Source organism: Scomber scombrus, chromosome 16, assembly GCF_963691925.1.
Source record: "Scomber scombrus chromosome 16, fScoSco1.1, whole genome shotgun sequence".
NCBI classification, from domain to species: domain Eukaryota; kingdom Metazoa; phylum Chordata; class Actinopteri; order Scombriformes; family Scombridae; genus Scomber; species Scomber scombrus.
Genome location: NC_084985.1, coordinates 1,839,334 through 1,865,788, shown reverse-complemented (window position 1 = coordinate 1,865,788; position 26,455 = coordinate 1,839,334). Strand labels below are relative to the sequence as shown.

General features: G+C 37.8%; 1 protein-coding gene and 1 gene segment (V, D, J or C); one reads left to right on the top strand and one right to left on the bottom strand.

Annotated features, from left to right (window-relative positions):
• The window catches only part of LOC133996245 (immunoglobulin kappa light chain-like), a 630,565-nt gene that overhangs the window by 258,367 nt on the left and 345,743 nt on the right, over positions 1 to 26,455 (top strand). The gene's annotated exons all lie outside the window — the stretch shown is intronic.
• Positions 1 to 26,455, bottom strand: part of LOC133996249 (Ig kappa chain V-III region MOPC 63-like) — a 630,498-nt gene that overhangs the window by 260,072 nt on the left and 343,971 nt on the right.

Below are 26,455 nucleotides of genomic sequence, written 5' to 3'. Positions count from 1 at the left end.
ATATGGGTGCTCCAGAACAATTTTAAAACTATATATTCATAGTTATCCTTATAGTTATAGTGTGGACGGGCTTTTACTTCATCTGTCACACAGTTTGGTTAGTTTGGTAAGCATATGTGATGCACAGGCCTAGAATATGTCTGAATCAGCACCAAGGAGCAAGGAGAGAGAAAGAGGAAGCAATGCTGTTTATCTCAGTTAGTAACACTTTACTGCTGATAGAACATATGTTCTTGGTATTCTTATACCTGCAACGGTTATTATTGGGCTTGTCTTATTTGGTTGGTATGTGTGCAATATTTGTTTGGTAATGGTTTGCATGGAGTCTTCATACAGGCAAGTTATGATGCAAATAATGATATTTAGCATGATGTGTTGCATTGGGATGTGAGTTTCATTCAGATTTGAGCATCAGTGTAAAGGCTTGTATGTTATTTGTTGTGTTTTTGTTGGATCTTAACTTTTTCTGTAGTATTTGTGGTAAGCCTGTTCTTTAACTATACGTTCTTGTAAATCTACGGTGTTCATGCCAGAGTAAATTATACTTTTAACATGTAAAGTCAGAGGAGGGAGGCACTTCATGAGTAGCCACCCTAGGGCACCCTAGGGTGTTAATCCAGGCCTGGTTCAGATAACTGTCTTAAAACAGCAGTCAGTTTTCCAAATGAACATGAAGTGTGTTTATGTGTCTGTAATGATTTCTCCTGTTCATACTGACCATTAGAAGATCCCTTCATAATGTTTACAATGGAAGTGATGGAGGACTAAACCCACAGTCCTCCTTCTGTGGAAACATGGATTTAAAAGTAGATCTGAAGCTAATATGAAGCTTCAGTCAAATCTTCATCTTCTATGTTTCAGCGTTACAGTGTTTTTAGTACCAAAGTCTTTTTGTTACTATACTTCCACCACAGCTCAACAGGGAAACACTAAGAGGGAATCTGATGCTAAAAAGACTGTAAATGTGTCAGATATCACTTGATATGACTAACTCACACTGATGAAGCTCAATAGAAGCTTCAGATATTTTAAACCTTATACCTCACTAGAGACCTAAACGGGTATTTCTTCTCTTTTTTCATTGTTTTATCTGTGATTATGCTGTAGCTATTCATTTTGGAAAAGATGTGTGAGGATGTAGACTGACCTGAGTAGTTAGGAAGATGTTAGGAGGCAGACTCAGACTCTTGTTTGAATGATTAAAAAACTCTAAATGCTGCCTCTAAATACATCTCTCCCCTTAAATAGTCCCTCTACTCTATCAGCAGAACCATTTCTACTACAGGGTCCTTTATCTTTTACCAGCTGACATTTAACAAAGCTGCTTCTATCAGTCAACATAGTTTATCACATATCATTTACAGCATTATCCTCATAAACCAAAACAACAAGAATAAATCATATAGATACTACACCAAACATTTAACTAAATAAAATAAATCCCCCCAAACTTACACTGATGATGTCACCAGTGTATAAATACAGGAAGTAGTTGGGTGTTCCTTTTGTTTGTTGAACACATGGTGGGTAAAAAAACAAATAAAATGCTTAATTTATAAAACTCAAAACTAAACTTAAAATACCTGTCTGTGTTTTATTTTAACCTAAATGTTTTCTGGTATGTAAATTATAATTAAATATAATGCTAAACACAAACAAACCCGGGATAGAAAGTGTCTGTAAGTTCAATTAATTAGATAACTGGTGTTAATGATGAAAAATGGGGACAAATGGTGTTTTACCAATTTTGTCACAGTGTGTATTTATTTATTTTTTAAAGCACAGATCCTATATTAAGTCTAATAAACTGTGTATAAACTATATTAACTTCCAGCATGTCATTAAAACCATTAAAACCACATATTTTGATCCCATGGCTGCTACAGCATACATTCATGCATTCTGCTTTATAAAGCTTTTAAACTGAAGCATTGACTTCAAACTTTTACTTTTTACTATTTTCCAGGTGATTTAATTACTTTCTTGGTTTCTACTAGGAGCATTAATCAAGAACTGCTATGAAGTAAACCTCAACATCAAACACCAGGTGACCTCACTCTAAAACCTCATTGGATGTTTTTTCCTAAACACAGTAACATAAATTATGTCCTATTTTCAGCCACTGTAGACGACAAACAATCAATATATTAGTGATCAAATAGTCCCAGGAAGAACAGCTCCAGAAATTAAACTCACTAATTAACCAAAGAGCTAAAAGTTCCTTCAGTGTTTTATGTTTCCATCTGAAGGAACAGGAAGAACAGAACATAAGAGTGATAATGATTAAAATGGTCAGTTTTGTCTGAAAGTGACTGTTACACCGACTCTCACTCATTATCATTTATTTGGACTCATGTTTCTGTCCACCTGCTGAATGTGAGTGTAATATTCACTGTGACCACACGATGGCAGCAGTGTTACATTTTACTGTTTAACAACCAAAACAGGAACTTTAAGACCCATTGACTTTATCTACATATTTATATACAGTCAGTGATAAGAACTGTGTGATTTTATTTTAAGGATCCATAATTTACAAAAAAAAGTTTATTTAAAAAAATTACAGGATTTTATACTAATGATGAGCAAAGTGTTCAATTTGTAAACTTAATTAACTGTTAATGTAACATAAAGAGTCTTTTAGTCCACTGCAGGTCAGCTGAACATGTGAAATGTGATATTAGTCTTCATACACGGACACAGTTCAATACTGAGAATAAATCAGTTTATTTATAGATTACATTTAACAACATGTTGCTTTACAGAGAGATGAGAATTACAATCAAATAAAAACACAGATGTAATTATGAGGATCATGGAGGGGGGGATAGAAAGACAACAAAGAAACAGAAAACCTAAGTGTGTTTCTAAGAATACATACATACAAAATTAATTCATATTTATTGAGTTTAAATGTTCTTAAACAGAACTTATTTCCTTCATAAATTACATCGTTGTTTTCAGGAAACAAACACACTTAATGTTCATTTTTAGCTCCTGATTGTTGATTTAAGACACTTTTAAAATGTGTCCTTTAATGAGATCTAGGTTAAAAATGTTTAAAGGGAAAATAAACCAAAAAATATCTTTCAACAGTCTCAGAGGGAAATGTAAATAAACAGACTTCTATAGAAATAAACACAATGCTAAAATAAAGTTCATCATAAAACAGGTCAAACATCACAGTGACACAGTCAGTTCATCAGGTGATGTTATTTAGACACTTTTAAAATGTGTCCTTTAATGAGATCTAGGTTGAACAATGTTTAGATGATGTTATTTAGACACTTTTAACGGTAGAAACTCTTTAACGTGATAAAAAGCGACAGAAACAGTTAACATTACAACTTCCTCCAGGGACCAAACACTGACTCTTTATAAAGGTTCATTCATGTGCAGGTTTAATGAATAAACAGCAAAAAGTAGAAAGGAGGAAAAGTAGGAAATCAAACTATAAACTCACCTGACAGCTTCACAAACACACACACAGAGACACACAAAGAACTCCTCTTTAAAACCCTCCAACAACACACACTGCTGCTTTTCTTCTGCCTCGGTCAATAAACTGTCGGCTGAGTGATTTTCAGGTATTTCTGACGGTCGGTCGAAGAGAAATAAGAGGAAACAGAGCGAGAGCGCAACATTTTCCTCTCCCAGCAGCTTAGCTCACTTTAGCTGCAGCCATCTTTCTGCTTCTTCTCCCCGGAACAACTCGCCTCTTCCCCGGCTGCTGCTCGGCGGTCGCATCGCCCGTTTCCCGCGACAGCGACACTAGGCGGTCAAATGGTGAATTACAGCAGAACACCGGTGTAGATACTGGAGGTCGGTTATATAGATTAGAGGCTTCAACATCATTTCATTCAAGCGCCACATACAACCCAAACATTGCCTCATCTTATTTTACCATAAACCTTACCTTACTTTACATTACATTACTTTATATTACATTACGTTACCCGTCTGACTCGGCGACAGCGACACTTGGCGGTCAAACGGTGAATTACAGCAGAACAAGTCTGTGAACTCTACCAGAGGGATGAACACCAGTCTTCAAGATTTTTCCTTTAATTTGTCCCCTGTTTGTAAGTGAGTAGATAGATAGATAGATAGATAGATAAATAGATAGATAGATAGATAGATAGATAGATAGATAGATAGATAGATAGATAGATAGATAGATAGATAGATAGTTAGATACATTGATAGATAGATAGATAGATAGATAGATAGATAGATAGATAGATAGATAGATAGATAGATAGATAGATAGATAGATAGATAGATAAATAGATAGATAGATAGATAGATAGATAGTTAGATACATTGATAGATAGATAGATAGATAGATAGATAGATGGATGGATGGATGGATGGATGGATGGATGGATGGATGGATGGATGGATGGATGGATGGATGGATGGATGGATGGATGGATGGATGGATGGATGGATAGATAGATAGATAGATAGATAGATAGATAGATAGATAGATAGATAGATAGATAGATAGATAGATAGATAGATAGATAGATAGATAGCAGCTGGTGGTACAAGAACTGCCAAGAAGTAAACCTCAACATCAAACATCAGGTGATCTCACTCTAACACCTCATTTGATGTTTTTACTAAACGCAGTAACATAAATTATAACTTGTCCAGCCACTGTAGATGACAAACAATCAAATTACCAAATAGTCACGAGGAAGTGAACAGCTCCAGAAATTAAACTCTCCCTTATTATCATTTATTTTGAGTTGGGTTTCTGTCCACCTGTTGAATGTGAGTTTAGTATTTCTATATTCTCTCTTTTAGCTGTTTTTACTCTCTACCATCTCCTGACCACATGATGGCAGCAGTGTTACATTTTAATGTTTAACAGCCAAAAGAGGAACTTTAAGATCCATTGACATTGTAGAGTCAATGCTGACCCTATATAGTTTATTTTTATTTACAGTCTCATTGCTTCACAAGACTCTCATATCTCTACTGCAGGACAGCCAATAAAACATCACTTCATATTAACAAAGATTTAATCACAACTTGATTTATTTAAGCACAAAACTATGAGCAATGACCCAGAAGATATATTTCATGAGTCAAAATATGATTCAAACACACAGAAAAAAAGAATATCAACAACATGAGACAGAATAAAACCGTTTCACCAGTTCATCAAAAATATCAGTTTTAAATATTATGTATGTATATTTTTAAAATTAAACATTTAACAAAAACGTTTTATTGCTACAGTCTGACAATGTTATCAAGCAAATTAAGCTTTTTATTGCATTTCTACAGTGACGTAGATTTTGGGACTGTATGGACATTTTATAGCCTGACAAACTGATAATTTATTAAAAGAAATATTTCGGTGTATTTTAAACAATGTCATCAGCAGTACTACACTTTTCAACACTGGTACTACTAAAAAGAACATATATCCATTTAATTACAGTACATTCACATCAAAGTATAAAAGGCTTTTTAAAAAAGTATTAAAATGTATAAAACCATAATATATATTACATACGAAAAAGCAGATATCTCTTTAATAATGTTTCTATTTAGAAAACCAATCAGGAACAGATGAGATCATCTATTTACACCTGAACTGTATGAATGAATTTGCTTTTATTTTATTTAATACAGGATTTAAGAGGCGATCAAATTGTGTAAACATGTCTCGAGGTCAATATTTATTTGTTAGCCCCCATCATCAGAGTGGTTAAAAAAACTATAAAGTGCTGTATTAGTATAGTCCATATAACTATTTTAAGCTATATACATATATATTTCATAAACATGTCTCGAGTGCAATAGAAGTTATTTTACTAAATTTTGAAGCCTGAATTTTTCTATTTACAGGATTTAAAAGGCGATCAAATTTGTGTATTTCATAATATTGAGGCCAATATTTACAAGTTCTTTTACTAAATTTAAATGCCTGAATTTTTTTGCTCAACATCTCATAATTCTGACTTTATTTCATGATCTGTCTTCAGGGTTTTAAAAATGTCTCATCACATCTAACTGTTACTAAATCTCATCAAATATGACTAAAGATTTAGTTTGAAACATGATATCAAAAAATTCATCATAAAGTAAAAACATCACAAAGTAAAAACATCATGAAGAAAAAACACTTATTCTTACCATCCTGCATAGATCTACTGTAACATTTAACATCTGCTTGAGGAGTGTAGCTGTGATTAATGATCTCTAAACTTAAAAAAGTACTTTCAGATTTCAAAGAGACTCATTTTAAAGGTTAAATGTCACATTTGTTTAGTTTCTCAGAGGTCACAATTTTCTACTCTCCTTCCTGAGTCTCCACATGACGTTTCCCAAATCTGCCCCCCTGATCAAAACAGTCTCCTCAGTCACCCCTGCCCCAATTTCCCTGGTGAGCTGGTTTCTCTCTCAGACTCCAGGTTGTTGATTAAGGAGAGACTCATTGGAGCCATCGTCGTTGTCTGGGTAGTTGGCTGACTCGTTGTCTGCAACAATGAACAGATGTGTTACTTTCCATACAAACACTAATGCTGCTTTTCTATGTATCTTGTGTGGCTAAGATGCATTTGTGGTATTTTCTCAGTCACCTCTAATAATATCTAGGCATGAAGATTAGATTTTAAAATGTGATTATCTCTTGCTTGCAGAAACCCTGAAATAAATGATAAACAGAAGAAACTTACCAGAGCCAGCAGAGCGACCAGAGTCACCGCTCTTCACAGACTCCTTGGACCCTGTAAAGAAAATAAAATGGATCAATGTCTGTAATAACTGCTTATATCCAATCTGTGCTTTCTGCACTTATTTCAATTCATTTAATCACAGTTCAACAGAAAAGAAAGAGAAAAAACTTTCTTCATGTTTAAAATGATGATATATAGTAGATTAGTTTCAGATATTTACTAAATGTTTTTATGGTTTCCTATCACACCATTAACACCATTAACATTATTAACACCATTAACACCATTAACACCATTAGCACCATTAACACCATTAACACCATTAACACCAGCATCTCCTAACATCACCTAACATCTTTAAATCGACACTCACACATAATGGTTTGATTTTTAATAAACAGTTAAAGTATTTAAACTCTCATGCTGGGCCATATTTATATTATTCATTTAGATACAACAATTATCAACATTTCTTATATTAATAACAAGGTGAGACAATCAAGAATAAAATATCTGGGTATTAATACAGTATTTCAGTAAGTCATGTAGCTCAGGAAGAAATGATCCAACAACCAATTTCTTTCTCAAAAATGTTTTAAATCTGTGACAAATGCAATCTTATGAACCTTGTAAAGTTTGAAAGTTGTGTTTCCTAAAGCATCGTAACTGATGAAGACCTTCAAACAAATCAAAGAAGAACTGGACAGGAACCACAAGTTTTCATTGTATTTGTTCATGAAAACCAAGACTTAAAAATAAAAACTGATGGTTTATTTTAGGTTATTTTTTCATTTGATTCATGTGTATGTTTGTCTCACTTACATACAGCAGGTCTGATACACAAATGATGAATATTCATCAAACTTCTTCTGCTTCATTTTAGTTTTAATCTGATGTTCAGAGTAACGTTTGCCTCCAGCAGCTAAATCAAAGTTAACTTTCTTAAAGATCCTCTCCAGACATCTACAGAGATGTGGGTCTGATATACATTGTCCACAAAAAACAGTATAATTAGCACTTTAACAGAAATGGCATCTACCTCACTTTTAAATACATTCAGACTTCTGAAGGAGAACTGATGTGTGGCAGAGGTGTGTTATGTCCTGTGTGTTTCTGTGTGGAAGTCTCTGAATAAGTGCACCTGTCCACTCAGTGGCACCTGGCCCACCTACAAGAGGCCCTTCCTCCTTTCATTTATTAATAAAGTTAAACTTGGTTTATCCAGACATTTAGATTCCCCCATCATGCTGCCTCCCTCTGAGTCATTGTTGTAACATTATAAACATCTTTAGCACCAAAACATTTCACTTTTCACACTTTAAAATAATCCATAGAAGAAAAATGAATTACTTACTTAAGGGAACAACTTCATCAAGGTCTAAACCTGTGAATAAACACAAAGTTAACACAAACATAAAACAAAAACAGTTAAAGTAACTATAGTTAAGTTCATGTACAGAGTTTCCAGTCTGAGCAGGACTAACTAAAAGGATTAGGTTGGCACAAAAACAAAAACACAACAAACTGATGAAACTGAAAAGTATGAACCTGTGTGCTGCAGCTTTCAATCAGTAAATGAAAGAGACTTACCCGAGCGTGATTTCCTACTGGGAGATGGTATGGACACTGTGAAGAAAAGAAAATGCATTAAGTTATGTGTTAACATGTTCAGACACCTGCTTATATCCTGTGCCTCGGAGCTGCGCAACCGTGGCACTAATACATTGAAAAAAAAAAAAAAGGTGTGTGAGTGGGAGGGGGCAGCGTAAGGGGTTTCCTTATGGGAGCGCATGATGTCACTCTGGATTCCGCCGGTCGTCCCGTTTTTGTCATTATTCCTCTCAACAATGACAGCTGATCAAAAATCTGTTATGATGTGCAAAACATGACATAGCAGTGAAGTAATAAGCTACACAGGAATGATAAATTAATCTATTAATTAAAATGAGCACGTCCAGTGGAAAAACACACAGATCATTTTTTGTTAACAATCTCAAATCAGATGTTAAATGTAACCTTATCGGCCTGTCACCAATATTACTGCTCTTCTAAATCTCTTCTCATCTCAGAATATTCACAGAAAAATAATAAAGACAAATGGTTGTTTAATAAATATTACTGTGCGTGGCTGAGCAAAACGTTGTATTCCTACAATTATGTGGAGTACTTGAAAACTACTTGGTAATAAGTGACAACTAGTGAAACTAGACATCATATACATTCACTGAACAGAGATTGTGAAAACAAAATGCATATTTCTCGCTAGAAATGTCATCAAAACACATTTGAATGCAGAAACTATCTTAAAATATTACATTTTACACTGAGAATTAAAGTAATGGCAGCCATTTTATTTGTTTTTCGCAGACAAAAACTTGAATGTCCCGTGACGTGAACGCAGTCCTATAGAAAAGAATAGGGCAGAAAAAACTTAGTCATCTCACTATTTATGAGCCCAAATTGTGAGATGGCTACGTTTTACACTGTGGACCAACGTAGCTGTGATACATTTTAATGTGAGACTGGGTTGTATACAAGTAACCCAAAGGTTTTGTCCTTTTCTGTGGCAGTGAACACAACACATGGACCTGCTGTTAACTGACTGTTCTATATTCACAGCTTTACAAGATATTCAGACTGATGACAGTAACATGAACAGGATAAACTGCAGGGCTGCAGCTACATACTGACACACACACACACACACACACACACACACACACACACACACACACACACACACACACACACACACACAACCACACAAATCAGAGGTGTGGGAACTGGTACTTTGTTTATACAGGGGAAGAGGGTATGACTGTGGGAGCTGTACATTCCTCTTAACCCTGGCAAAATGGATCCATGCAGCGTGAGACAGAGACAGAGTATCACTGATCTTGAGGAGATCATTACTGATATACAACGGGTTAGCCATTACGAAGAAGAGGTAGAGGAGGAGGATGAAGACTTGGATTCCAGTTCTGACGAGGATGCATCTGATTCTGAACGGGAAGATGACCCAGTCCCTGCAGACACAGGAGAACCGTGGGCTGAATGGACCCCTTCCCCGCAAGAGTCCAGCTCAGAGGAGGAGCAGGAGGAGGAAGATGAGCAGCAGCCATTGGTCCCACAGCTCTCGCACTGCCGCCAACTTGTCCCTCCATTGGCGTCGGGGGCGGGTGAGACGGTCATCAAACCGGAGCGTAGATGAGATTTGCTCAAACCTTGAACGGGACATAGTCGTGCTGAAGATATCTTGTCCCACAGCGACTGGGTTGACTCGTCGTGCGAGCGCAATACCCCGGCCAAAAACAGCAGGCCGAGGTATGCCTCCATTTCCAACTGTCTCACATCTCGCCATTTCGACTTGGTGCGGTTCCCATGCAAGTTGGTAATTTGGTGGACATGTTCCACCAGGTCAGGAGTCATAAGGAGGTCCCACACTGACCTCGGGTCCTCGGTGTGAGGCGGGCGACCGCATATCTAGTTGGGTCTGGAGGGGGAATATTGCCATATTCTCAAATATGCCTTTTTTATGGCATAAAACACATTGGACATTTTTGTCCAAAGTGGTAAATGTGCCAGTAACAAATATTAGGGTACAAAGGTTAAGGTGAAATATCAGCATCATTTGTTCTTCCACTGATCAACTACAACATATAAACCAATTGTACATGTTAACAAGGTTGCATGCTAATGTTTACCATGTTAGTAACACAAGTGATAGGATTCAAATCCTCTTTCACAATTTTGAGTGTTTTACTCTTTTTTGGAAGATACATGATACAGAGCATTTTCCTAATATTAATGATGAAACCTCTTTTACATCATTTAAATGTTTTTGTGGCTAATCCAACAATTCAACAAAAGTAATCTTCAAATAAAATATTACCATTTAAAATATCATTAATGTTCAGGATTATCAACAATGTCTGACTGCAGCCTGCTCTGAGGGGACAGACATCTTGGTTCAACCAAATTCTCTATTTGTGACATAAAAGACAAACTCTGAGGTAAGTTTCATTTCAGCTGCTTCATCAAGTATAAATATCAGCACTGTGCTAACTGCAGCCTCAGTTTGTGTCTCTCACACAGAGCTGCTGGAGGTGTGAGCAGGTCTGATGAGAGATAAGCAGAGGTGATGTAGTTCTGCTCAGAGAACCCTAGTTATACAAGTAACCCAAATGTTTTGTCCTTTTCTGTGGCAGTAAACACAACACATGGACCTGCATGGTCACACAGAGTCACTCAAAAAGTAATAAAAGTTTGGGTTATATGCTTTTAAATTAATTTGGTCTAAATTCAGCAATCACTATGTTACAGGCCCAGCTGTGAGTCCCTGAATTTCCTTGTGTTTCCTGTCTGTGTCTGTCTTCCCTGTCTCCTCCCCTGTGTCTTTGTTCTATTGGCAGAGGCGGGGAGCAGTGGTGGAGTTTTGGCAAACCTGATCCACATTACACTCATCAGCTGCTGCTGTTCCACTTCTCACATGATAGTGCTCGGCTGTGTCTCTCGAGTTGTCTCTCGTGTTTTTTGCCTCGTGAAGATTTCCCCTTGTGTAAACTGCTCTCTCCTGTTCCCTCCAGCTTTGCCTGGTCCACCCGCTGCTGCCCTGCCTCTGTCCACTGTTTCTTTTCCTTTACGATCACAACTCTACGTCTGTTAGTTATTTAGCTGTTTGTGGTTTAGTAGGGAATGTTTATGGTAACGCCACCGCGAGGGAGAGTGATTTGCTTCGTCAGTTAAGAGATCAAAACAACGTGTACACAACCACCACGTTTGTGGACCAAGCCGCCATTACTCTCTCTCGATCTATCTTCCTTTGTTCTTATCTTTCCCTCTCCCTGTACAAACCACACACACGTACACACACTCACATCACACAGCTGTTGCTGAAGTAACGCAGGATAAAAGCTAAGCTACATCTTCATTCTCAGTCACGTGTGTGTTGCTAAGCCGGTGTGTTTGGGAGCGTTGACCACAAGTCGGCCATTGTGCCATTTTTGTCCAGTGGAAATGACCCCCGTATCCACCCCTACTGTTTTCGGATGACAAGACTTCCTTGCGGAGTCCACCATCTTGAATTCCCATGCTCCTTCTTTCTCCTACACACACACATACAACTACCCCTTCCTCTTGCACACACACACACACACACACACACACACACACACACACACACACATGGTTTAGTTATTGTTTCCGTTTTTTTAGTAGTACCCCAATTTAATAACTAGAATTAATTATTCTTTAATTCCATATTAATAATGAATAATTACTTATGATAATTATCATTATTAATAACCAAACACACTCCCTACTGCTCCTACATGTTGTATTAGTCAAATATAGATCTGGAAAGATTGTGTTCAAATAAATGTAGAGGAGTAAAAAGTACAATATTCCTCTCTGAGATATAGAGGAGTGGATCATCAGCATCACATGATACCTCAAAACTGTATTTAGGTAAATATACTTAGTTACAATCCATCACTGACTGATCTTCTCTTCTAACTCTCAGTAAGAAAGTAAAAAAATGTCAAATAATTTATTTAAATAACTTTTTCTCTGTGTTTTACCTGCACTCATATCTTTGAGTTCTTGTCTCTCACCTCTCTCAGACGACTCACCTTTGGTCACATTTAGATACACAGCTGGTTTTCCATCACAGAGGTACAGTCCAGAGTCAGCAGGATGCAGGTTGGGAAACATCAACTTCTTGGTTACAGTTGAATCATGAAGCCTGATTGGTTTTTGTTTTCCACCAATCTCTCTGCTCCATGTTGGAACATGTGACCCTCCAACATCATGAGGACATGTCAGAGTGATGCTGGACCTCTCTGTAGGTTCGAGTATTTCTGTTCCTGTGAACAACAAACATTAAGAAAGTAAAAACTAAGACATGTTTTATAACATGTCATCATAAATGTATTCAGGATAAAGTCAGCAGTCCACTAATTCCATTAGAGTATTCTTCTATTAAGTGGATCCCCCGTTCCCCCCTGCCCGTTCCAGTAGAGAGACGCAGAGGTGAACTGTCCCCCCCTCCCCTCCCCTTCTCTCACAGCTTCTGTGTGCGCGGCACCATCTCAGCAAGCAGGGGCGCGTGCACAACAGAGTGATAGTATGAGGGGCCGTTTAGGAAATAATTCATAGTTGCTCTCACATGTTACATCATACTTTCTTACAAACACTAGTATAGTAACGCACACTTACTATCATACTCTCTCACATACACTATTATACTCAAAATTACTAAAACAGGAAGTTAGTTTGTTTGAACAGGAAATACTATAAAGCCTCATTCCTTGATTGGTGCACAGCTCTGGGAGGAGAAAAAAATATTTAAGCAATAGTTATTTTCATATTAACATTTGAAGCAATGTCATTTGCGCCGCATTTCCTCATCGACCGCGCTACGTGAGGGCTGTTGATTACGGTTCGAAATTTCCGACATTGTGGTTATCACATTGGAACCAGTTAAAATGTTATTTAAAAGTCCAATTGCCTCATTGACAGGGTCCCGGTCGACCATTTTCAGATGTTAGCATCCATGCAAATTCATCATCTTAGAGGAGGCGGGACATTGTCCTTGAGATCCCGCTGGAAAGTAGGACATCCGGTACCTACATCCACGATGAGCCAATCAGAAACTGGGAATTCAAGTTGACTTCCTTTTTAATCAAACTCTCTCACACATACTACTATACTCGCACACATCGCATATTATTCGCTCATACATTCACTATCATGTTGTTCCATCCATAATAGCGTGTAAGAGAGTATGATAGTAAGTGTGTGTGTGTGTGTAACTATAGTAGTAAGTGTGTGTGACTATAGTAGTGTATGTGAGAGAGTATGATGTAACATGTGAGAGCAACTATGAATTATTTCCTAAACGGCCCCTCATATGATAGATTGACTTGACGTGCAAATAATAGAAAACTGCTTCGCGTTGTAAAGGATTTTTTTTTTACATGTTAAAAAAAAATGTCTGGCATAGATGCCAATAGAGAAACAGGAAATTACGAGAGAGAGAGAGGGGTGGTGTGACATGCAGAAAGGCCCGCTGGCCGGGACTCAAACCGGGATCAGTTGCGTATATGGTACAGATGAAGCCACTACAAAGTTCACCTGTTTCCGTGATGGCTCCTTGGCCGCCCCTTGATAGGTCTTTGACTGGCCGATACAGGAAACAGGGGGGAAATGCAATGACGTGTCAATGAGGCCCCGACTGGAAACGCCCCTAAACTGCCTGAGTAAAAAAACAGTTGCAATGCTTCATTTGTCCACGGGGAGGCGCAGGTATTAGTGCAGGAGACCTAAGTTAGTTTTATACACTAATATAACTTGTATTTACTTCTATTCTTCTTCATAAAGTAGCCTTTTTACTATATGTTGTTGTTATTGTCACTGTATCGTCACTATGTGTCTGTGTAATGCTGCTGCTACACTGTAATTTCCCAGCTTGGGATGAATAAAGTATATCTATCTATCTAATGAAGGGTGCAATATAGTTTAATCCATTAGAAGGATGCAATTGAAGCTGCTGTGCGCTTCAATTAACAAAACGCACTATGATTAAAAAGTGCAAGCTTGTTCTTCTTAGTCATGCCTGTGTAGTATGCAGTACTAGATACTAGTGTAAAAAAGACTCTAGTAAAAGCAGACGTACTGATTCAACTCTTTACGCCAGTAAAAGTAAGACTTAGTTTAATGAAGTCGCCAAATGACTTTAACGAATTTCGTTAGTTTATATAATGCAGATTAGTAAAATATTACTTTTATGAGGCTCACAGTCACAGACAATAAACTTAGCATTTCATAATTGTGGTAGCAGCGGTGCAGCAGTGTCAGTATCCTTGCATGTTCATTGACACCTGCTGGACATTTTGTGTGTTGCAACCATGTGCTTTTGTTTGTTTTGGGTAATGACTCCGCCCTCACCTGTCATGCTTCCATGTGGTCATTGTCGGCCATTTTGTGCTCACCTGTACTCCGTTAACTCCTAATGATTAGGCCTACTTATTCTGTGCTCTGTCAGCCCCAGTTTGTCAGATTGTCCCAGTCTTTTGTTCTGAGCACATCTACCGTTGTTACCTGCTTTTCCTGTCTGCCAACCTGCTTGTTTGTACTCTGCCTGTGAACCTGGTTTTTGGATTTTGCCTGCCGATTTGGATTATCTGCCTGTTTGGACTGCTTATTTGGACCTGACCCTTGCCTGCCTCTAGACCACTCTTTGGACTGCCCTCTAGTTTGTCAGCTCTTCTCTTGTTTCAGTTTTGTGGCCAAGAGCCTGCATTTTTGTTGAGTTTTTTCACCGTTTGACGGGACATTCTTTGTTGGAGTTGTTTTTTGACTTTTTCTGTTCAATTAAAAACTCTTGAATTTGGAACTTTCTGCATTTGGGTCCGAACTTTCTACAAAACCTGACAAGCAGATGTAATGAAGTCCACGCAGCACGCTGGATGCTAACTAATATTAAGCCTTTAGCCTTTTCATTATAATGTTGATGGACATAAACTGAGTTAATTCATTAGAAGGATGTAATTGAAGATACCGTACATTTTACAGGACCTCTGACTGATCATTGTCACTGTCAAACCAAGAAATAGCCCATGTGACATAGTGATTCAAAACAGGACGCGCTATTTACAGTAGTACATAGTATTTCAATGGACGGTGTAAATAATGTAAATAATGTCACGACTATTTTACTACATATTTCTTACTATTATAGTTCTTATAGTTTTTTGTTTGTTCGTTTGTTTTTTTGTATTTATTATTTATTGTTCTTTATTCTTTTCTTATTGCTGCTATTATATTCTGACACTGATACTGGGTTTCCGTTATCCAGTAATTACAAAGTCAAAAGTCAAAATGAAATGAAATGAATGACGTTGGCGCACAACGGGTTATGAATGGAGGGGGATCTCCCTCTCGGGGCACCCCCTGAAACGTCACTTTCTCGTAGCCAATCGTAAGCCCTGTTGAGACCGACTGGTCTCACAATCCTTCTCCTGTCGGATTACCTCCGAAATCATCATCCAGCGTGTCATTGTCAAAAGAAAGTAAAATAGATAAAACTTTGAACTCGCTTGAGAAAACACGCTGTCTCTGTCCGTGCAGCTAATGTAGTATATTATTTCTTAAACCTGCAGGGTTTTTTTGTGAGTCTGTAGGACGGTGTGAGTCATCACAATGTACATTCCAGCCCACTGGGCTGGGGAGCGCCTTTTAAGGTAAAATCTATAGCAGAGAGATAAACAGAGCCTTGTAAGCGGTTCTGTGTTTTCACTGTATAAACATGGAATGGTCATACGACGATGTTCTGTGTGTTGTATGACAAGACATGACGTGTATTTTAATAGGGGTATAAAGTAACTGGTCAGATGACATTGAGGGAGAGATATCATAAGAGTTGCATGATTGGAAAGGACCTCTGAGCAGCTTAATTTGAACATTGAGATTCTCCCGCTGTATTCAGACAGTGTATTTGATTTGTTAATAAAGAAAACTAAAAAGGAACAGAGACGTGAGTCTGAGGTCATCTTCTTCACCCTGGGTCGTGTTTATGTTACTATAAACACCACACTAACATTAACCTCAGCTCCAGTGAGTCTGTTCAGTGCAGGAATATGGGATTCATTTACTTTTATTTTATTGGCAATATGTTATAAAACATAATAGTTAAAATAATTTGATCATAATGAGAGCAGGCGTAATAAAGCCGTGGGAGGAAAAATTCAAAGGATTCACAGTTTGCAATGAGACATGCAGGTGTGGGGGGAGGGGGGCAGTCGCTTTGAAAGACAATGGAACAGGCTCCAAACCATCCCCCCAAACCCATCATCACCCCGCCAAATCCGCACCCCTTCTCAGAAAGTACTGTAGTTGCAACGGCCATGAACACTCTTGTGTGATTTGTGTGACAATGGAACCAAATAGCCCATTAAGCCCAAACAAAAAGTTAAGCAATGATAATGCTAATAAAGTGGATGGGCTTACCTGACTTACAGCATGCACTGAATAGACCGGGGTTGGCTTGCACACTTTTCAACAATTCTACAATTCACAAGTTAGCAGACGCTGAACTACCCACTACTCATTCTCAGCTTTAGCACTCTGGCATAATTTGTGTGAGAATATTCAAACCAGCATCAAATGAAAGGTTAATCATCCTTTAAATTCCTTGTTCTTACGTTTGTTTCTAATTTCTCACTGTCAAATGTTTATTTTCATATAAATAAAGCTGCGTTGCCTTGTCTTGCCTTGCCTAAAATCAAATACAGTCGTTTACGTCTTCCCATTTCGTATAATTGATCTGAGCCTAAAATTGAAATATGAAAAGCATTTTCTCTTTCTTTTTTGTGTTAGATTCAAAACAAATAACAAAATAATCAGTCAGTAGGCTATTTAATTTTTTGATTTGAAAATGTGTTCCGATTTTTTGCAGTATGAACTCTTGCCAAATCCTGTCACGCACACTTTGTTTCTCTTTCTAGCACAAACATCCCATTCATTTTCCTTTCTTCACTGCTAAACAATAAAAAACACATACTCTACAGACAAACACACTTCCTGTTAACTAAGAAAACATCATTAAAGGGGACATATTAAACTCATGGCACATAGCAGAGAACCATAGAATTATCGGTCAAGATTTGATATGCATCATATAACAACCTGAAGGTTGTAAATTCAGTTATTTTCGGGTTGTATGCATTTACTTAACAAAGTTATGAAAATGCAGCAGAGTTTTTCCGCTGAAAACATTGTCAATAAGTAACTGCTACTGCAAAGACTCGAACCCAGGTCTCCCGCACTAATGACAGACACGCTGCCCGTTACGCCACCGCTCCGGTCCTACGTTGTAATGCGTCTAACTGACAAACTTACGCTTGTATGCATCCACTGAGGAAAGATTATGAAAATATAATACAACTTTCCCGCCAGAAATGTCTTTAGAACAAACATTAGATATGAAACCTTTCGAAATTCGCCCTTTTCTGTTGGCGATCCGCCATGTTTTCACGTTGTTATAGGCTACGTCTAGGGTGCAAATAGACACTCCGCATTTTTTATTCAAGATAGTCATGTATCTGTGTCTGCAAATTGTTTGCTCAGTCATGGTCTTCCTTGAAATTTAAAATATTTTTTGTAAGTTGTGGTGCGTGCATTTAAAAAGTCAGTGGGTTATGTTAGGTAGTAAGTAAGTTTACTGGTTCGGATGACCAGTAAAAATTCATAGAACATGTGGGCTATTCTGTGACAGAAGCGCCATCACCTGGTCATACCCTGTATTACAATGAATAGGTGGGTTTACAGGAAAAGATAGACACGCCCAGGAGAAGGATGGGGTTGCTAAGTCGGCTGGCAGTCGGCTGGGAGTTGGCTGCCATTCAGCTGGCTTTCAGCTTGAATGGGAACTTTCAAGGGGCTTCATATGTATGCGCTCTTAACCACTCGTCCATACATATTATTATGTCTAAATAATGTTTCAGATTAAGGGACTTTGAAGGAAAATAAAAACATATTAGTGTAATATAAATACATTTTTCTTCACTGAGCTCTTTCACAACATACACAAGTATTTAACTACATTAACAAGAAGTTAAATATAAATTAATGATTCTTACCAGTCAATGAGATAAATTAAAATCTGATTTTGAGTAATTATAGTAAAAAGTAATCACGATATCATTTCTTACAGCATATTTGGTATTGAAGTTTAAAAAAACACATGTCATTAATAAATTAATGTTTGTATTTAATCAAAGTTTAGAGAAAGAAAAGTTGAGCTCAGAGACTCTGAAACAGGAAGAGAAACCAGAAAGCAGAACAACTTAAACAGAGTCTGATGTTACCTGATGGGATCACCGTCAGTTCAGCAGCTGGTTCATTATTACAGTAATATGTTCCAGAGTCTGAGACAGCAGCTCCAGAGATGATCAGCGCCTTATCTCCTGTTGAACTGTATCGTCTCTGGGGATCATCTATTTTTTCCTCTCTGTCTCCATCAGTTGCAAATATATCAACTTTCCTTCCATCAATCTCTCTGCTCCACGTCACTTTACCCTCCACAGAGTGAGGACAAGACAGAGTGATCTGTTTCTTCTCCTCGACTCTTTGATAGATTATTTCTGCAAAAGAAACACAGTTTACAATAACTAAACATCCATTTTCAGAATGTCGAGTACTAACTGCTAATCATATTCTTTAATCATCATCATCTTTTAACTTAATTTATTCAAATACAATGATAATGAACTTAAATGTGCTTCAACAAAGCCTTAAAATCTCTATAAAATACTTTTGGCTGCAATCAATACAACTATCAATGATGAGCTGGAGGTTTGAGTCACATTCAAACATGAAGTTAAAGACACCTGTCTGCTGGCCTTCACTGAAAGGATTTGGTGTTCCATTTTGACTGGAGCGATCACCAGAGATCACTAACAAGTGACGGGGAGGCGGTGTGTGCTTCTACATCAACCAGAGGCTGTAACACCGTCATGGTTCACAGCCCCAGCTTGTGTTTCCTGTCTGTGTCTGTCTTCCCTGTCTCCTCCCCTGTGTGTCTTTGTTCTATTGGCAGAGGCGGGGAGCAGTGGTGGAGTTTTGGCAAACCTGATCCACATTACACTCATCAGCTGCTGCTGTTCCACTTCTCACATGATAGTGCTCGGCTGTGTCTCTCGAGTTGTCTCTCGTGTTTTTTGCCTCGTGAAGATTTCCCCTTGTGTAAACTGCTCTCTCCTGTTCCCTCCAGCTTTGCCTGGTCCACCCGCTGCTGCCCTGCCTCTGTCCACTGTTTCTTTTCCTTTACGATCACAACTCTACGTCTGTTAGTTATTTAGCTGTTTGTGGTTTAGTAGGGAATGTTTATGGTAACGACACTGCGTGGGAGAGTGATTTGCTTCGTCAGTTAAGAGATCAAAACAACGCGTACACAACCACCACGTTGTGTTATACGCTGTTTTGTGGACCAAGCCGCCATTACTCTCTCTCGATCTATCTTCCTTTGTTCTTATCTTTCCCTCTCCCTGTACAAACCACACACACGTACACACACTCACATCACACAGCTGTTGCTGAAGTAACGCAGGATAAAAGCTAAGCTACATCTTCATTCTAAGTCACGTGTGTGTTGCTAAGCCGGTGTGTTTGGGAGCGTTGACCACAAGTCGGCCATTGTGCCATTTTTGTCCAGTGGAAATGACCCCCGTATCCACCCCTACTGTTTTCGGATGACAAGACTTCCTTGCGGAGTCCACCATCTTGAATTCCCATGCTCCTTCTTTCTCCTACACACACACATACAACTACCCCTTCCTCTTGCAGACACACACACACACACATACACACACACACACACACACATATGGTTTAGTTATTGTTTCCGGTTTTTTAGTAGTACCCCAATTTAATAACTAGAATTAATTATTCTTTAATTCCATATTAATAATGAATAATTACTTATGATAATTATCATTATTAATAACCAAACACACTCCCTACTGCTCCTACATGTTTTATTAGTCAAATATAGATCTGGAAAGATTGTGTTCAAATAAATGTAGAGGAGTAAAAAGTACAATATTCCTCTCTGAGATATAGAGGAGTGGATCATCAGCATCACATGATACCTCAAAACTGTATTTAGGTAAATATACTTAGTTACAATCCATCACTGACTGATCTTCTCTTCTAACTCTCAGTAAGAAAGTAAAAAAATGTCAAATAATTTATTTAAATAACTTTTTCTCTGTGTTTTACCTGCACTCATATCTTTGAGTTCTTGTCTCTCATCTCTCTCAGACGACTCACCTTTGTTCACATTTAGATACACAGCTGGTTTTCCATCACAGAGGTACAGTCCAGAGTCAGCAGGCTGCAGGTTGGGTAACATCAACGTCTTGGTTACAGTTGAATCATGAAGCCTGATTGGTTGTTGTTTTCCACCAATCTCTCTGCTCCATGTTGGAACATGTGACCCTCCATCATCATGAGGACATGTCAGAGTGATGCTGGACCTCTCTGTAGTTTGGAGTATTTTTGTTCCTGTGAACAACAAACATTAAGAAAGTAAAAACTAAGACATGTTTTATAACATGTCATCATAAATGTATTCAGGATAAAGTCAGCAGACACATGAATGAGTTTTGTTCCAAAACAAGATTTTCTTTCAGAAACTAACTTCTGTTTCTACACTAAAGTGAAGAAGTGGTGAGGTCACTAAAAGTGCTCTGACTGTATTGATGTCTGACTTACAGCTGCACTAATATATTGGCCAACAGTGTTGAGCAGTAACACTACAGTAATATTACATTTACAGTAATGTGTAGTGTGATGGATTACTATCTGATATTCAGTAATTATATTACAGTTACTAATCACAGTAATGCTCTGTTACTTTTACACTTGTTGGGTCGGCTGCTCTCTGCCTTACTGGGATTAATAAACCAGCAGTCAGGTGTTTATATGAACAGTGAAGAGGTTTTCCTCTCTGTAATCATTCCTCCTGTTCATACTGACTATTAAAAGATCTCCTTCAAATGTGCTTTCAATTTAAAGTGATGGAGGACTAAATCCACAGTGTTTCCACACTTCTTTTGAGCTTCATCATATCATATCAAGTGATATCAGACACATTTACAGTCTTTTTAGCATCAGATTCCCTCTTAGTGTTTCCCTGTTGAGCTGTGGTGGAAGTATAGTAACAAAAAGACTTTGGTACTAAAAACACTGTAACGTTGAAACATAGAAGATGAAGATTTGACTCATTTACTCTCATCCTTTCTTTCTTTCTTTCTCTCTTTCTTTCTCTCCTCCTCCAACTTCTTGTTCTTTTCTTTCTTTCTTTCTTTCTTTTTTTCTTTCTCTGAGCATGCGCACGCTGGGAGTTATGGGAGAGTGAGTGGTGGAGGACTTTTTTCTGGCACGGAAGTTTCTTTTCTTTTTCAGTCTGTGGCCATAGAGGACTTTTTCTTGTTTTCTTTGTTTTCTTTTTTCTTTGCATGATCAGGTAAGGTTTTTCTCTTTTACTTGGAAACTGATAGTGCATTCGGCGGCTTTTGCCGCTGGCTTTTCTAGTGCGATGGCGTCAGGTGAAACGCTGCCTGTGTCAATTAGGAATGGGGTTAGAATAGTTTCTGATCCCGGTGTAACAGTTGAGCAGGTATTACTTGCGGTGGGAGATCAGATTGGGCACAGCAATCTGTGTTTTGAGTCCCGGGTGAATAAAGCAATTGTTGTGTTTTTGAAAGAGGGGCGCTTTGTTTGTCAGTTGATTGAAAGTGGCATTATCCTGAATGATTTGTTCTCTCCTCTGGATGTACCTTCGATTAAAATCACTATCTCTGGGGTACCACCATAATTCCTAATACGATGTTAGAGAGTGAGTTGAGACGTTTTGGTAAATTCGTGAGCGGGTTCAAGAGCGTGAGTAAAAGCTTCAGTAAAGCTACTGTATCGTGAGGCATCATGTATGGTTAAGGTGGGGGGGGGATTGAGTAGACCAATTCCCATTTTAAGGGGATTAGACAGGGCTGTCCAATTTCAGGGCAGTTGTACAGTCTTGCGATAGAACCGCTGATGTGCAGATTGAGGGCTCAGCTTACCGGTATTTCGTTGGACAAGGCTTCACAGTATCCTTTGGTAGTTTCGGGCCTATGCTGATGATATCAGTATTTTTATTAGAGATAGAAGAGATGTCCAGACTGTAGTGCAGTCATTGGAATTATATGAAAAGGCCTCTAGTGCCAAAGTTAACTGGGCAAAGTGAAAGGCCTTACGGGTAGGACAGTGGGATGGGGAAATAAGACCAAGTCTACCTGGATGGTTGGAGTGGGGAACCAATGGCTTGAAGGTTTTGGGGGTCTTTTTAGGGACAAGTGTGTTTCAAGAACAGAACTGGGAAGGTCTTATGGAGAAGGTGTGTGCTAAATTGTCTAAATTTGAAATGGCTGCTTTCTCGGCTGTCCTATAGGGTACGATTCCTTGTGGTCAATAACCTGGTCGCCTCGACACTGTGGCACAAATTAGCTGTTCTATCTCCACCCAGAGGTCTTGTTGAAGAGATCCAGAGGGCTCTAATAGATTTCTTCTGGTCTGGCAAACATTGGATTCATTCTGCGGCCTTGTACTTGCCAGTAAAGGAGGGAGGACAGGGTTTAATGGATGTGTCCTCCAGAATTATGGCTTTTTCGGCTGAGGGCGGCACAGAGGCTACTGTATCATCATGGACTGAGGTAGCAAGAAACTGCAGAGTTAATTTTGAAAAGAGTTGATCGTCTTGGATATGGAAAACGTCTTTTTCTTCTGAGAATTGGAGAGATGGAGCTTGATGGGCTCACTCCTTTCTACTCTTCAGTTCTATAAGCGTGGCAGGTGCTGAAGGCTGAAAGAGATCCGAAGTCACGGCCTGGACCATGGTTGTTGGAAGAGCCATTGTTTTTCAGTGATTTCATACAGTCAGAGACCCTGTCTTCAGCTAGTCTACGAACTGCATTGCGTGAAGCGAGCTGTGTTAAATTGTAATATTATTATAACTCCTACAGACATCGTCCGATCTACACCAAATTAATTACGCATGTAGAGGGTCTGGCCCTGAACACGTCTATGCATCAATACTGTGTCATATACACAGCGCCACCTACTGGACACAGGAAGTCAGCCTCATATGACAAACATTATCCGATTTATATGAGATTTACAGGATGTCTTCTCCACATCACACACTACAACATTACATATAATTTGTGGGTGATCTCTAACGCCAAATAGTGGACACAGGCAATGATATTTCACCACATCATGCGACATCAAATAAAAGCCTGCGTTTGAAGATGTCTACCTGCGCGCCCCTGTCTGCGCCACAGCCCGAAATGCATTTGGGGGGGGGGGCTGTTCATCGCTGCTTGCAGCTTTAATTTGAGTTAGTCCGGTTTTGGTTTCAGGGTTTTGGAGAAGTTTTTTCTTTTGAGCTATTTATTTTTGGTCCACGCTACTCAGCAAAGAAAAAAGGGGTGCATACTTTAATGAACTTTTTGTCAGGTGTAGCTAAATTAGCTGTATGGATTAGCAGATGAAGGGTGCTGGTTCAATAGATCCAGAGCAGATGTGTAAAGGATTTGTTGCAGCTCGTCTTAGAGTTGAACACACTTTTTATGAAGTGACTGGACAGATTGAAGTGTTTCAATGTAAATGGGCGGTGGCTGGTGTTCTTTGTACAGTGGGTTTGTTTGGTGATCTAGCTCTGTTGTTTTAATCTATGTAATTATTGATGAAATAGTTGGATTTTAACTAGTTTTTGTGCTGATTGTTTAATAAATGGATTTTTAAAATAAAAATCCTCCTACTTCTTGTTCTTTTCTTTCTTTCTTTCTTTCTTTCTTTCTTTTTTCCTTTCTTTCCTCCTACTTATTTTTCTTTCTTTCTCTTATTCCTCCTTTTTCTTTCGTACTTTCTTTTTTCTCTCTTTCTTTCTTTGTCTTCTTCCTTCCTTCCTATATTTCTTTCTTTCCTTTCATTCATGGACACTGAAGCTTCATATTAGCTTCAGATCAACTTTTAAATCCATGTTTCCACAGAAGGAGGACTGTAGATTTAGTCCTCCATCACTTCCATTGTAAACATGATGAAGGGATCTTCTAATGGTCAGTATGAACAGGAGGAATCATTACAGTAAACATGATGAAGGGATCTTCTAATGGTCAGTATGAACAGGAGGAATCATTACAGTAAACATTATGCTACTTTGGAGAACTGATTGTTGGTTTAAGAATTGGAAAATTTCTGAACTGGTCATTTAAATATGAAGCAGTTTACTGTCTACATACATATTATTAGTTTCTAAATAATGTTTCAGATTAAGGGACTTTGAAGGGAAATAAAAACATATTAGTGTAATATAAATACATTCTTCTTCACTGAGCTCTTTCACAACATACACAAGTATTTAACTACATTAACAAGAAGTTAAATAGAAATAAATTATTCTTACCAGTCAATGAGATAAATTAAAATCTGATTTTGAGTAATTATAGTAATAAGTAATCACAATATCATTTCTTATAGTATATTTGGTATTGAAGTTTAAAAAAACACATGTCATTAATAAATTAATGTTTGTATTTAATCAAAGTTTAGAGAAAGAAAAGTTGAGCTCAGAGACTCTGAAACAGGAAGAGAAACCAGAAAGCAGAACAACTTTAACAGAGTCTGATGTTACCTGATGGGATCACCGTCAGTTCAGCAGCTGGTTCATTATTACAGTAATATGTTCCAGAGTCTGAGACAGCAGCTCCAGAGATGAGCAGTGACTTATCTGGTAATGAACTGTATCGTCTCTGAGGATCATATAATGTTCTATGTGTGTCACCATCAATTTCAAAAATATCATTCATCCTTCCATCAATCTCTCTGCTCCACGTCACTTTACTCGCCACGTGAGGACAAGGCAGAGTGACCCACTTCCTCTCCTGGATTTCTTGATAGATTATTTCTGTAAAAGAAACAGTTTATAATAACTAAACATCCATTTTCAGAATGTCAGCATTCATATTTTATCAAAAAACCCAAAAGTTCTTCATCAGAGTCAGAATCACATTTAGCTGTCGAGTGCTAACTGCTAATCATGAAACATGAAGACCTTAAAGCATCACTTCACTTTAACTGTCTAACTTCACACATTATTCTCACCATCAGTAAATGTGTCAGGTGGGCGTTTAGGGAGGCTGATATATTAATGAACACAGTCACAGTGCACTGCATCACTCTTTGTGGTTTTCTGTGTGTGTTTTTATTGTCTTGGTAACAAACTGTTTGTGCGTCACAGTCTCTGGTCTCTGTGTGAGTCTGTGGATATTTTACATCATACGTTTGAGTGTCAAGTGTTTAAGATCATATATTCACCTTCATATAACCACTCATTTTTAATTAATATTAGTATTTGTTCATAATGTATTTATTCATATGGGTATGATGTAATATACTGTATATATAATATAATATGATATTTGTTTAAACATTAAATATTTTACAGTTTTTAACTGAAAGACAGTTCTTGTAGATATTCTTGTAAATATTTTTCTAGCGGGATTCTTTATGTTCTTGCACTTACCTTAAATATTTCAAAGTTCTGCTACTTAACCCTACAATGATAGTAATGAGAGTAATAATAACAATAATAATAATAGTAATAATGATAATGATGATAGTATTATTAATTATAATGAGTCATAATAATAATAATGGTTTATTTTCAGGATCTTTTCTTTTGATTCATGTGTATGTTTGTCTCACTTACATACAGCAGGTCTGATACACAAATGATGAATATTCATTAAACTTCTTCTGCTTCATTTTAGTTTTAATCTGATCTTCAGAGTAACGTTTGCCTCCAGCAGAACTGATGTGTGGCAGAGGTCTGTTATGTCCTGTGTGTTTCTGTGTGGAAGTCTCTGAATAACTGCACCTGTCCACTCAGTGGCACCTGGCCCACCTACAAGAGGCCCTTCCTCCTTTCATTTATTAATAAAGTTAAACTTGGTTTATCCAGACATTTAGATTCCTCCATCATGCTGCCTCCCTCTGAGTCATTGTTGTAACATTATAAACATCTTTAGCACCAACACATTTCACTTTTCACACTTTAAAAGAATCAATAGAAGAAAAATAAAAAACTTATATAAAGGAACTCTAACACCTGCTTTATCTGTGAATAAACAAAGTTAACACATAAAAACAGTTAAAGT